The sequence below is a fragment of the Protopterus annectens genome, chromosome 1.part1 (assembly GCF_019279795.1).
Source record: "Protopterus annectens isolate FY-2018-M chromosome 1.part1, PAN1.0, whole genome shotgun sequence".
NCBI classification, from domain to species: Eukaryota; Metazoa; Chordata; order Ceratodontiformes; family Protopteridae; genus Protopterus; species Protopterus annectens.
Window position 1 is genome coordinate 1,287,272,477 of NC_056726.1, and position 12,941 is coordinate 1,287,285,417.

Here is a 12,941-nt window from a genome sequence, read left to right on the forward strand (position 1 = left end):
ATTTCACCTACCCAATTATCTATTGACAAATAAATAGATTGCTTCTTTTCTACTTCTTTAGTCCCTAACATGTACATCAGTTCACTTCTGAGTTACCTGAAATGTCCAAAGCACTGTCATCTCATCACCTTTGAAGTCTTTCTCATCTTTCTCTGCTTCTGCTTCTTTCTCTGTTCTTGTACCTAAATCTCTCTTGAGAGAGGCTTCTCATTCTTCTGTCCCTTGATATAATTATTTCACTTGTTTCCCTTTCACCTTCTTTTCTCCTTTCTCATCTTCTTGTAGTTGCCTTTCTGATTTCTTTATTTTCTGCTCATTTCTTTTACTGTCAAGCAGCCATTCTGCACTAAATGATCTTGACTTCTACCTGCAGGTGTTTCACCATTTGATGTTTAACATCCTCCCAGTGTCTCTGTGTCACTTCTAGTACTTCTAAGTTCACTTTCTAAGTCCATGTGCTACAGGTAATTCAGTTTATCTCCCTTTGACCCCTTTGTTTAAACCTTTGAACACCCTCCATACTGTGCAGCCTGAACCATTCTTCTGGTTGTACTCCTAGAATTGCAGATGTTCCACCCAAGCAGCAGTTTCATTCATACTTAATTCATTTATAATGTCTGACATTGCTTTCCTTCTACACAATGTTTCTGAGTAATTCTTGGCCAGCTTTACAAACATCCTTTTCTGCTGCTTCCTGCTGTCATCCCACTCTGAGTATCCTCTTGTTTAGTGTCTTTTGATTCTTCGTATCATAAACCTCCACTGTATCAGCTGCATTACAAACTACTCAAGTTCCCTGTTGCTTAATCTTGTCTATTTTATACGCACATAAGGAATGTTAGGCTAACATCCCTAATGGGCCTTTTTAAACCCAGACATGCCTCCCAAATGTATTTGTCAGGTTCTGATAGCACTCATTTTATATGGGGTATAGCCTGGAGATGAGTGGTTGAACATTTGCAGGCTTTCTCTTTCTAATAGGGAGCCCCTGCTATCTTGCAGGCTAAATTATTCTGAAACTACCTCTCCTATGTGTACATACATGTCAGTTACTATCTCTTCTGTCGTATCACTTATTTTCCTTTCTTATACTCATGACAAAATGCATATAATTATATTTGACCTACTGTAGTGCACCTGATTCTGACTATATTGCTGCAAAATATATTTGTTTGTTTTGTAATTATATACCTTATTTGTTCTCACTTTCTATGCAAAGTTGTTAATGTTATTTGAGCATTCTGAATATTGCATAATATTATTGTACGTTCTCCTGGAGCTTTTTATGTAATGTTGCTAAATCATCATCATCATCAACCCCCTTTTTCCCATTTTCTTCATCGGGTTGAGTTATTGTGTGAACTGTCACAATCTCTTTCGATTCAGTGTTACACTCCTCCCTTCTTTGACATTTATACCCGACTGTCACACATCTTCTCCCACACAATCTATTCACCTCTTTGCTGGCTGCCCTTGTTTCCTCTTACTTTCTTCTCTGTCCCAAATTTTCTTCACCAGATTGTCTTCTGCTTTTCTGGAGGTCTAGTTGTCATAATGGATACTGTCTTCACTTCCAATGCACAAGGTACAGGGTTCAGTTCTGACCTCCGGTCAATGCCTGGTTGGAGTGAGTTTACATGTTCTCCCTGTGTCTCTCTGGGATTCTTCCCACCTCTGAAAAACATGCTAAGTGTTTCCATCTCAAAATCACCAATGAATTGAGCTGAGAGCAGCAGCACAGACTCTATGTGGTGCACTGTAGGTGGAAGAGTTGTATAGACCAGCTGCTTTGTGCATCTACTGTTGTGTGCAGTATCCTCAAGATAAGGGAATACCGATCACAGACTGTGAGCCATGGCAGAGCTAGCCACTCAATGGTGTAAAATATGGCTCTGGGTGATTCGATCATGTTGAGCAATGTCGCCAAATGGGCATGGGTATTTGCTGGTGATAAGTGGGTTGAGGACCTGGTCTACTCTGACTTATACCAGGGACCCATGCTGAAAGTGGGAGGGGTGTATATGCTCCTATTGGCCAGTATGTGCCCACCATAAAGCCCAGTAGCCCTGGGTCAATAAGCTACTGCCTGGCTGGTGTCCAGTGGCTCAGCCTGGGTTACCTGGGATAGGTCTGTTGAGTGAAAGCTGGACGTAAAACCAATCAGCCTGCCAATCATGAACTAAGAATTGCTACACTCAGTGTAGGTTCACTGACAGGACATAGCTTGGAAGTGGATGACATAATGTAGAGAGGAGACTGGACATCCTATGTGTATGAGAGACAAGATGGAAAGGCAGTGCAGCAAAGACATTTAGGTTGGGATTCAAAGTCTACTACTCAGGAGGACAGGTTAGAAATGCTGTGGGAATTGTGGTGAGAGAGAGAGTGAGGAAAAGAGTGGATTCATGCTGTGGTTGCAGGACCTACTAAATAAAGCAGGACAACATGAATTGCTGTTGATAACAGGTGACTTGAATACACATATCAGGACAGGCAGAACAGGATATGACAACTGCCTGGGTCCACATGGGTGAGACAACAAGAATAAAGAAAAAGAGCTCATTCCAGACTTCTGTATAGTAAATGGTTTGATAATAGCCAACACATGGATCAGAAAGAGAGACAGTCACAAAATAACATACAAGAGTGGCCAACATGCAATTCAGGTAGACTTCCTCCTAGTAAGGAAAAGGGAGTAGAAGTAGTGATTGCAAAGTCATCCCAAGTGAAACAGTCATCCTAAAGCATAAACAACTAGTTGCCACATTCATCTGCAAACAACGGTCAGAGAAGGCTCAAAGGTCAATAGAGACCAACCTGAAGACCTGGAACTTGACTGGAGAGAAAGTACAACAGTTCAAGGAATTACTCAGGACTCTAGCACTCTAAGAAGAGTAGGAAATAGGTGGAGTTGAAGAAGAATGGCAGTGCCTAAAAACAGCATGTGTGAGGACTATATAACAGATATGTGCCTGAGCCAGGTATGAAAATAAGGTACGTTAGGAACCTGGTGATGGAATGCAGAAGTCATTAAAAGAAAAAAAGGAGTGCAGGAAAAAGTGGGAGATGGCTAAGATGGAATACTAGTCGGCTAACAATGAAGCTAAGAAGGGAGTTGCAGTAGCAAAGAACAGAACATCAGAGGCACTCTTCCAACTTCTGGAAAGTGACGCAGTAGATGGCACAAAGAAAGTGTTTCAGGTTGCAAGACAAACACAGAAAGATAAAGATAGTCAGACACCTTTCATAAGGGATGCCAGGAACAACCTGCTCACCAGTCCACAGGACAGCAAAGGCAGAGGGAAGGAGTACTTCCTGCAGCTTCTTTTTGAAGAAAACACCACAGAAGCTGTATTGCCCCATTCATAGCCTATGATGAGAGAAGGAAAGAAGCCCACCCTAGGAGAAGTAAGAGTAAAACTAAGGAAAATGAAGTCCGGGAAATTAGCAGGCTCAGATGAGGTCATAGCAGATATGATAAAGATGCTGGGTGAGATAGGGGAGAAATAGCTCCTGAGGGTACTCACAGCAGGAGAGAAAGGCATATCCTAGATGACTGGAGAATAAGCATACCCGTGCCAGTGTACAAGAACAAAAGGGACATCCACAACTGTGGACAGTATAGAGGTATCAAACTCCTGTCACTTTGCATGAAAGCTCTAGAGAGAGTGACTGATACATGGATACACAGAACAGTAGAAAATAAGATGGGAGATGAGCAGTTCAAATTCAGATCAGGATGCACCACAACTGACCCAATGTTTGTAGTGAGGCAGATAACCGAGAAGAAGCTAGAGATGAGGCAAGAGTCCAACTGGGCATTCCTAGACTTGGAGAAAACATATGACAAGGTCCCAAGAATGCTGATTTGGGTAGCACTGCAGTGGTTTGAAGTGCCAGAAACATTGGAAGCGTTAGTGCAGGCTATGTACAAGGACCCAATAACTCAAGTACAAACAGTGTTTGGACTCACAGACGGGTTCCCAGTGGGAGTGGGTGTACACCAGGGTTCAGCTCTGAGCTCACTGCTGTTCATACTGGTGATGGACTACATTAGCAAACAGGCTAGAGGGGACACAACAACAAAGTTACTGTATTCAGATGATGTGGCATTACAGGCAGACTCTTAACAAGAACTTCATCAAAGGATAGCAGAATGTAATGCAATACTAAAGGCACATGCTGCGAAACTAAGTATAGATAAGACAGTAGTAATGCCAGTAAATTGGGGAATCACATAAAGCTGAGAATTGAGATAGAAGGGATGATAGTGGAACAGGTTAAAAGCTTCAAGTATCTGGGAGGGGTGGTTGAGGAGAAGGGAAGTCTGAATGAGGAGGTCAAAGCTAGAATCAGTGGGGCTGCAGCCAACTGGCATAGTGTCAGCTGTAGTATATGACAAAGTAATGCCAGATCAGAACAGTGATGAGACCAGTACTACTGTATGGTACAGAAATCTGGGCTGCAAAGGCAGAGCGGATAGAGATGATAGAAATTAAGTGCCTGAGAAGCATGATAGGATGCACACTGCGGGGCAGACAAACAAATGAATATGTAAGTGCAGAAGCTCACAGTTGTCCATTGTGCTGATATCCCTAATATTCATAGAAAGTTCAAGGTGTCCAGAATAAAAGATGTAGTTCTTGCTGCTAGTGGTTTAATGCTGATTTTACGGTACATTGAAATTATTCTGGTAATTACATCTCCACTAGCAACCACCAGTCTGTTAGAGGGGGTCAATGAGGTTTTTATGGGATTCAGGAATACCCAAGAAGCTAGGGCTCCTCAGATTGGGGACAGACAAAAAGTCAAGCAGCTGGATCCCCCTTACGCCTTGGCCATGAAGGATTTCAAGTGTCCTGCAGATGTTGATATATGCAGATTTCACGGTGGTCAGATCTACTTTAAAAAGTAGTACTCCCAGCATATTTTCCATTATGCCCCCACCCTTATCAGCTTTCATGATACATAACTTTTGTCTCTGCTCAAGGAAGACAGTGCTGGCATTTCATCTCTATTAATGCTGTAGAATGTTTTCTTCTTACTTGTTTGAGTGGTCAGCTCTTGTATATCTGCTTCACATTTTGTTTAGTATGCATTTAGGGTTGGATGCATTGGTGGACATAAGTCACTGGGTTTCTTCCATTTTCTCACTGGGCCATGGCTGTGGATTGGATTGTTGTCATCTTTCTTGCTATCCTTGTCATGAAGGTAAAGTTTGAGACTTGAGTTTCCTCACAAAAAGCTTCAAGTCAATGATGGTGCTGATTAGATCATTTTTGCTGTGAGGAATAAAGGACATTTCTTTTCTCAGAACTCTTAATTCCATCTCTGAGAGTGTTTTGTGGCTATGGTTCCAGATATAAGTTTTGACTAATACTGGGTGATTTCAACTACCCTGCCATTAACTGGGAAAACTACTCATGTACCAACACCTTTGCCCAACGATTCTTGGAATTCATAAATTCCAACGCCCTGGATCGACTAATCCATAGTCCCACCAGGGGCTCCAATATCCTAGACCTGGTAATTACCAACATGGGAAATAGATGCTCCACACCTATGGTCACCCCCTCGTTGGTCAGGTCAGACCATAAGCTAATCACCCTAAACATCCACATCCCACCCCCAGTCTCCAGTAAGGAAACCTCCATAAAAGACTTCTCCAAAGCCAACTTCATGCTACTCAAGTCAGAAAGGACAAACTTCATGACACCCATGCAGACAGGAACTGAAAGTTCGACTGCTGAGTCCTACACTAAACCACTGTACGAGCACATCCACTTGTGCATGATTCATGCCATCCCAAAAAGAACCAAGATGCTCTCCTCCAAAAAAAGGAAGCCAATCTGGTGGTCCCCTGCCATAAACAAACTTTACAACAAAAGGAAGAAACCGTTGCAGAAAAGAGGAAAATCCCACAATGCAAAAAATTCCCTTACCAGCCTCAGTAAGAAGCTGAGGTCCCTCGTAAAATCCTCCAAAGCTATATACGAAAATAAAATTGCCAAAGATTCCAAAGACAACCACAAGGCATTCTATAACTATGTCAAGAATCTAAATGGCAATGCTCAGATCTGCTCTGAGCTACAACAGAATGGCATTAAATATACTGATCACAAGGATATTGCTAATATCCTGGCAGATCGATTCAGTGCCAACTTCACCCCCCTCTCACCCCCTAAATGGCCCATCTCAATACCAGAAGATTGCCAAATTCCGGTAATAACGGCCACACAGGTAAAAAATGCACTCTCCAAAGCTAAGAATACAGCATCCATGGGACCAGATGACATCCCAGGTTTTGTACTACATGGACTACAAAATGAACTGGCACCTCACCTAAGTGTCATGTTTAATCATTCCCACACCGCAGGCTTCGTGCCCACTGAGTGGCGCACAGCCACAGTTATCCTACTCCACAAGGGGTGATCCACCTTGGATCCCGGGAACTACCACCCCATCAGTCTGATGAGCCTGATCTGCAATGCCATGGAACGTATTATCATGGAACTTATAAACAAAGATATTGGCAACCTTCAAACACTGGACCCCTCCCAGTTTGGGTTCGTGATGGGCTGATCTTGTTTCCTGAACCTGATTGACTTCTTCAAATCAGTCTCCAGAGCTGTGGATGAGGGTAAGGCAGTGGACACAGCCTGTCTGGACCTTGCAAAGGCCTTGGACACCATCGCCACTCTGGAATCATAGACAAACTTACTAAGCTGGGCATTAATCCCTACATCACTCGATGGGTTGCCAAACTGTCTTACTGACAGAACCCACACTGTAAAAGTAGCTGACTCCAAATCCAGCTCCAGACAAGTGACAAGTGGAGTACCTCATGGTTCTGTCCTGGGACCACTCTTGTTTTTCATCTACTTCTCTGAAGTACAGGCCAACACTAAGGGACTCTGGCTAACAAAGTTCGCAGATGACTGCAAAATGGGAGCCATTATAGAATCCCCAAATGATGTGGAGACTCTACAAAAGGGCCTTACAGAAACAGTTGCTTGGTGCCAGAGCCATGGGCTCAAGCTCAATGCCACAAAATGTATAGTTATCCCCTTTGGGAAAAAACATGTACCCATGAATTACCACATAGGTGGCAGTACACTAAACACCGAAAGTGTGATAAGAGACTTAGGGACACAGGTGGGCAGCGGTCTCAACTTCAATAACCACATCGCCACAACAGTCAGGAAATCCTTCTATGTGGCACGCCTCATCACTAAGGGCTTTTCATCCAGAAAAAAGGAGGTCATTGTCCCACTGTACTCATCCTTCATTAGAGCCATTATAGAATACAACGCCCCGTTTGGTATGTACCTCTCAAGACATCTGCAACAATTGGAAAGGCCACAGAAATACCTCACTAAAAGAATCACAGGCCTAAAGTAGATGCCCTATGCTGACCGTCTTAAAAAACTCCAGCTATACTCTGTCACATATCGTCTACTCAGAGGCGATCTCTGCTTAACATATAAGGCCATGTCAAACCCAGAGCTGCTGGACATGCTACACTTAAAGAAATCCCAATCCCTCAGAGCCACATGCTCCAGGGATCTAAACCTTGTCATCACAATAAACAAAACATGCTGGAGGGATAGGTTCCTGACCCAGAGACTCCCCAGACTCTAGAATAGACTGCCCATACATGTCAAGCAGAGCGCCTCTTTGGTCCTCTTCAAAAGGAACCTTGATGATTGGATGGGAGAAAGGAAGTTCACCCCGGGGATCACGTCAGTCACCCTGCTAGACAGGGGTCTATGGAAGTGAATAGCGTGGGAAGAAATAGCCAGGGAATTGTTATGGCTAGGCTTGTATAGGCCCTAGGGCCAATAGCCTAGTACCAACCTATGAATCTATGAACCTTGGGGGTTCTTTATATCCCTCTTGTCAGTTGTGATCCCTGTGTGATGGGGATGTGTATGTAGTATCCTGGAATTGGTACAGTCTTCATGGAATGCATAGTTAGGCTTAAAAAGACCCTTGTGGTCATTAGTTTAGTACACACCTATGAACCTATAAATCTATAAGGGGACTTCCGCAACAAAATTTACAGAAAGTTTACCAGGGTCACCATGCTCCTACATGCAAAGATCATGTACCCTCTTATCACCAAGCAAAATATTATCAAGTCCACAGGGATGTAGATGGCAAGGGACTCCAAACAAATGGAAGTCTTCATAAATAACATCAGCAGCCTTACAAGGGACATCCTCATTAGGGGGTATGAAGCCAGCATGCTGCATATCATCTTGGAACCAATGAAGTTCCTAAAGCTTTCCAATGAATGACCCATCCTGGAACCATCCAACAGACTAGACCTTGAATGCCAAAGACTACTTACTAACCCAAACAATGAAAACTGCGAGTGTAGTATGTCTATCACATTTCTCAGGACCTTCAAGCCATTAGAAAAATCATGGAATCAAACTAGATCATCATCACTGAAAGCAATAAATAAATCAGTAAGATGCTGAAACCTGGCCAAACATTCATTTTCAAAAATGGTAAGAACATTAGAGCATTTCTTGTGACAAACATAGGTAGAATGGATCTATTGGAGACTGGTACTTTTTGTTGTGGATCCCAAAACTGCAATTTTTACAAATATTTGAGTGGGATAGATCGCATTACTTGTGTTTGCAGAGGGTAGGACTTTCAAAGCTAAAAGAGATATGGCTGCAGTTCAGAAGTGGTTGTGTACTGCTAAACATGTATGAAATGCCAAGTCTACTATGTGGGTAAGACAATCAATAAGGTTAAGATAAGAATTATACATTTATTTGATATTCATCGTGATGTCACTAGGAGTGATTTTGCAAACCATAACCTAGATAATCCAGGGTGCAACAAGTTTAATTCTCATGTTTTGACCAACATAGATAAAACTGAACCTGATGGCAATCAAAGTGTATTGTTGGAAAGCAGAGAGCTAGAATGGCAAATTTGTTTAAAAGCCTTCATAAAATCAAGACTCAATGCAGGCTGCTCCATTAATAGCATGCTACAACTTAGGAAAGTCAACCACACTCTTTTTTTTTTTTTTACTAATGAGGAGCGTAGTTTATTTCACAATCCTCAGCATAAGAACCATGTTTAACAAGAGGGAGACTCTGATACCACACTGCCATGAATGGAGGAAATTGATCATATCTTCCAAGATCCAATCTGTAGGGTTTCCAGCAAGCCAGGACATAGACTTTTAAGCAGTGACCAGCTAACTATATAGAAACATTTGGTTCAATGCAAAAGAATTAGCATTTTTTTAACATTTTTTATGTCTACTGAAAAGGAAATGGCATAGTCTAATTTTCTAATTTTGCATTTTCACCTTTTCTATGAATGCTTACTTGTTTGATTCCTTTTTCTCCCCATAAAAGACTTAGGTCCTTGTTAACTTTCTGTAAGAAGTAAAAAATAAGCTGATGATTTTAATAAATAATAATGACCTGAAACAAGCACATATTTTGGTGTTTATTGTTAAAGCTTTTGAAAACAGGGGGTACTAGGGACAGTGGACAGCCTTGAACTCTACATGCAAATTAGGTAATTTGTTTCCAGCAATGAGACACACTCTTCTACATGCAAATTAGGTAGATTTTTCCATCAAGCGCATACTTCTACATGCAAATTAGGTGGGATTTTTCCACCAACAACACACACTCACAAATACCCCCCACTTTGAATCCAATCAAGCTGACTGCTTAGCCTCCACTATAGCATTTAAAAATCCAGTTATTATTACCTGATCTGAAGAAGTCTTGTAATTGAGGAAAGCACTTGTCACAATTACATTCAATAAAGATCTGAAAAAGTAGTCTTCTTTGTTGCTGATTTTCCTTTTAACCTGGAGTTTAACAAGCTTATGCTGTTCATTCAAAACTGAACAACTGGTCATTACCTTTCATCTGAACTGCTACCCACTGACATATCCTACTTCCACTTCATGTTTACCCTGGCAGACTGTGACGGTAACCCATATATATATATATATATATATATATATATATATATATATATATATATTCATATATACATACATATATACACACACACACATATATATATAGTTTTATATATATATATATATATGTGTGTGTGTGTGTGTGTATGTACTCACTTAGTAATCCTGATTAGTTGCAAAAGTTCAGAGGTCATGATTTCAGTCTCCATCTTGGATCCCATACACTTAGAAGGATATCCCTATACTGAAAGTATGGTTTTCGTGTTATTTTTCTGAAGTAATGTTTTTTGGATGCAGTACTAAACAAAGGTACCATCCAGTATTCTGGTGATGTTTCAGTAGGAAATAGAATGCACAGCAATATTTTTGCAAAAATGGGGTAGCTCAGTGTTTTCCACATTATCAAAACATAGAATAAAGAAATGTAACACTTTGTGTTTCTGAATTGGGAATTGCAAACCCTACGTTTAGGCTCACTTCCCATTTAGTACTTTGCCATTATTATCACCAAACTGGAATTTTGTACTTCTGTTTGTGCTCTTAGAAACTTTTTTTTATTCGCTTTTTAACTAGTAAGACAAGTGTTTTTTTTTTTTTGAGTTGAGAACTAGAAGCAACAGTTAGGTACTTTCTACAGAGTCACACAGTAAAGAGGCAGACACAGATGTTTATCAAAATGCAGGACTAAAAGATGACTAAATCGCTTCATCACTTTCTCTCATTAACTTTCTTTAATCTGCTAGAGCATCTGTTTGTACCGCCAAGGAAAATCTTCTGGCAGGTCAAAGAAATTAAAAAAAAACATCTGTAGTGTCTTTCATGCCTTCTGGATGCTGACGATGCAAATAGAAACATGTTTTCACTTTCTCTACACCCACTGGAAATGATTTAATGAATGAAAGATTCATTAAATGTGGCAGATAGTTACACACAACAAATCACCATTCAGCTTTTCAGTGTTAAAATGAAACAAATCTGTGTGGGACGGTGGTGGTCGTGGGGGGTGCAGGGAGTGTAGCAGTTTTCTGACAGTTACTATCTTCAATATATATATATATATATATATATATATATATATATATATATATATATATTTTTTTTTTCCCTTGGTACTGTTTCCAGGCTATATATCACTGAGGAAAACACTGCATCAATAATTTTGGCAACAGTGTTTACAAAAAAGGTAGGCTTTCAGATCTTTGATTTTGCTGCATCAGTTTTAAAATTAAATTGACACAGAGAATAAGAATAAAGTTTTAAAGATTCTTCTGAGAGTAAACACCATACAGTAAGTGTTGTTTTAAGCAGTTAATACCCATACAACGAAAACACAATACTAATATCATCTCTGGAATCTAGCAGTTGTTGGCTCTTCTGTTTAGCAGAAGTATAAAACTAGCTGACCTAGGAGTACTTTTATATAGACTGTTTACAGACCACAGTCTGTACACTTTATCTCTGTCCAGTGCCATACTGACCAAACTGAAATAGATTACTTCACTCAAACTTATGATTTTCAGGAGGCTTTCTAGATGAATTAGAAAAAAAAGATAATCACGGAAGGTGAAGCAGCATACGAGAGAGAGAGAGAGAAAGAAAGAACAGAAAACATTTTTTTCACACCAAAACTTTAACCCAGTGAGTGCAAGACAAATCAGTGAATTCACTTTATACCCCTCTAATGGAGTGATGATATTCTTTCTTGGGACTTAGACTTGTAATTACCTTATGACTATCTGACCAACTGTTTGCAAACTATGAATTTGCACTTTGAATTTGCATAAATGCAGAAAAAGAGAAAACAGGTTGTTACTGTAAACTAGTGATTTTTTTGCATTAATGTGATCTTGCAGTTAGTATATATAACTAATAGAGTGTGTGTGTGTGTGTGTGTGTGTGTGTGTGTGTGTGTGTGTGTGTGTGTGTGTGTGTGTGTGTGTGTGTGTGTGTGCGTGCGCACGCCTGGGTGTGTAGGGCTTGACCCATACCCCCACCCCGCAAAACTACTTATTTCTGTGTTCATTGTTGCCAGATTCTGGACAATAGTTGTGACCACCTGATGAGCTGTTGTTTTGGTTTGAGTGTATGTGGTCTTTTCTGCTGGTTTGATGACCAGGAGGTGTGCAAGTGTACAGTGTTTCAGTAGTCAGGCAGTTAGAGCTGTTGTTCCTCTGTTCATCTCATGGAAGGCCTCCAAGTAACTCTAAAACTAGTCATCAGTTGCAATACATTCAAACATACCAGAAAACAGAAACTACTTGCTAAATGTATAGTTAAGTAGTTATTAAGTCCGTTTTGCATGGATTGTAGTACTGGTAAGAATTATAAAGGAAATTTACATAAACATGTTGATGTTAGGTTGGAGTCAAAAACAGTCAATACTACTGGTGATAAATGTTAAGGAAGCACCAATGCTGTCTACCACAAGGTAAGACAACCATGTTATGTCATGTACAAGCACATTAAAAGTAAGTGACTTCAGAACAGTTAGCAACAAATGTCTGAAGCAATACCTAGCATATTCATTGAAAACAAACTAGAATCATTGACTTGACCTGTTTAAAACAGACAGCTGTAACTGTTTCTAATCTTGCAAATTACTATTATAGTACTAGGATAATAATGAATTAAAATATTATCTGTAAGGAGGGGTCTTCTTGGCTTTTGAATTCAGTGATAACAGGAGTCATATATCTAGAGGGGTTACTGCATGGTCTTAAGAAATAGGGAGTTAAGGAAGTAAAAAAGTACTGCTGAAGTTCAAAAGGAAGGCACAGTATAAACGTTAGAAACGTACTCATGTTCTCACCAGACCACATCAATATACCGGCGTCATCCTTATTGGTGAAAAGGTCATCCTTTCCTAGTGATGGCAGCAGAAAAATACCTCGTATCAAAATAATCTTGTATATCTTTGACCAGCCATCCAGTTAAAGAAAGAGACCAGTGCCAGTAGAATCATATCCAA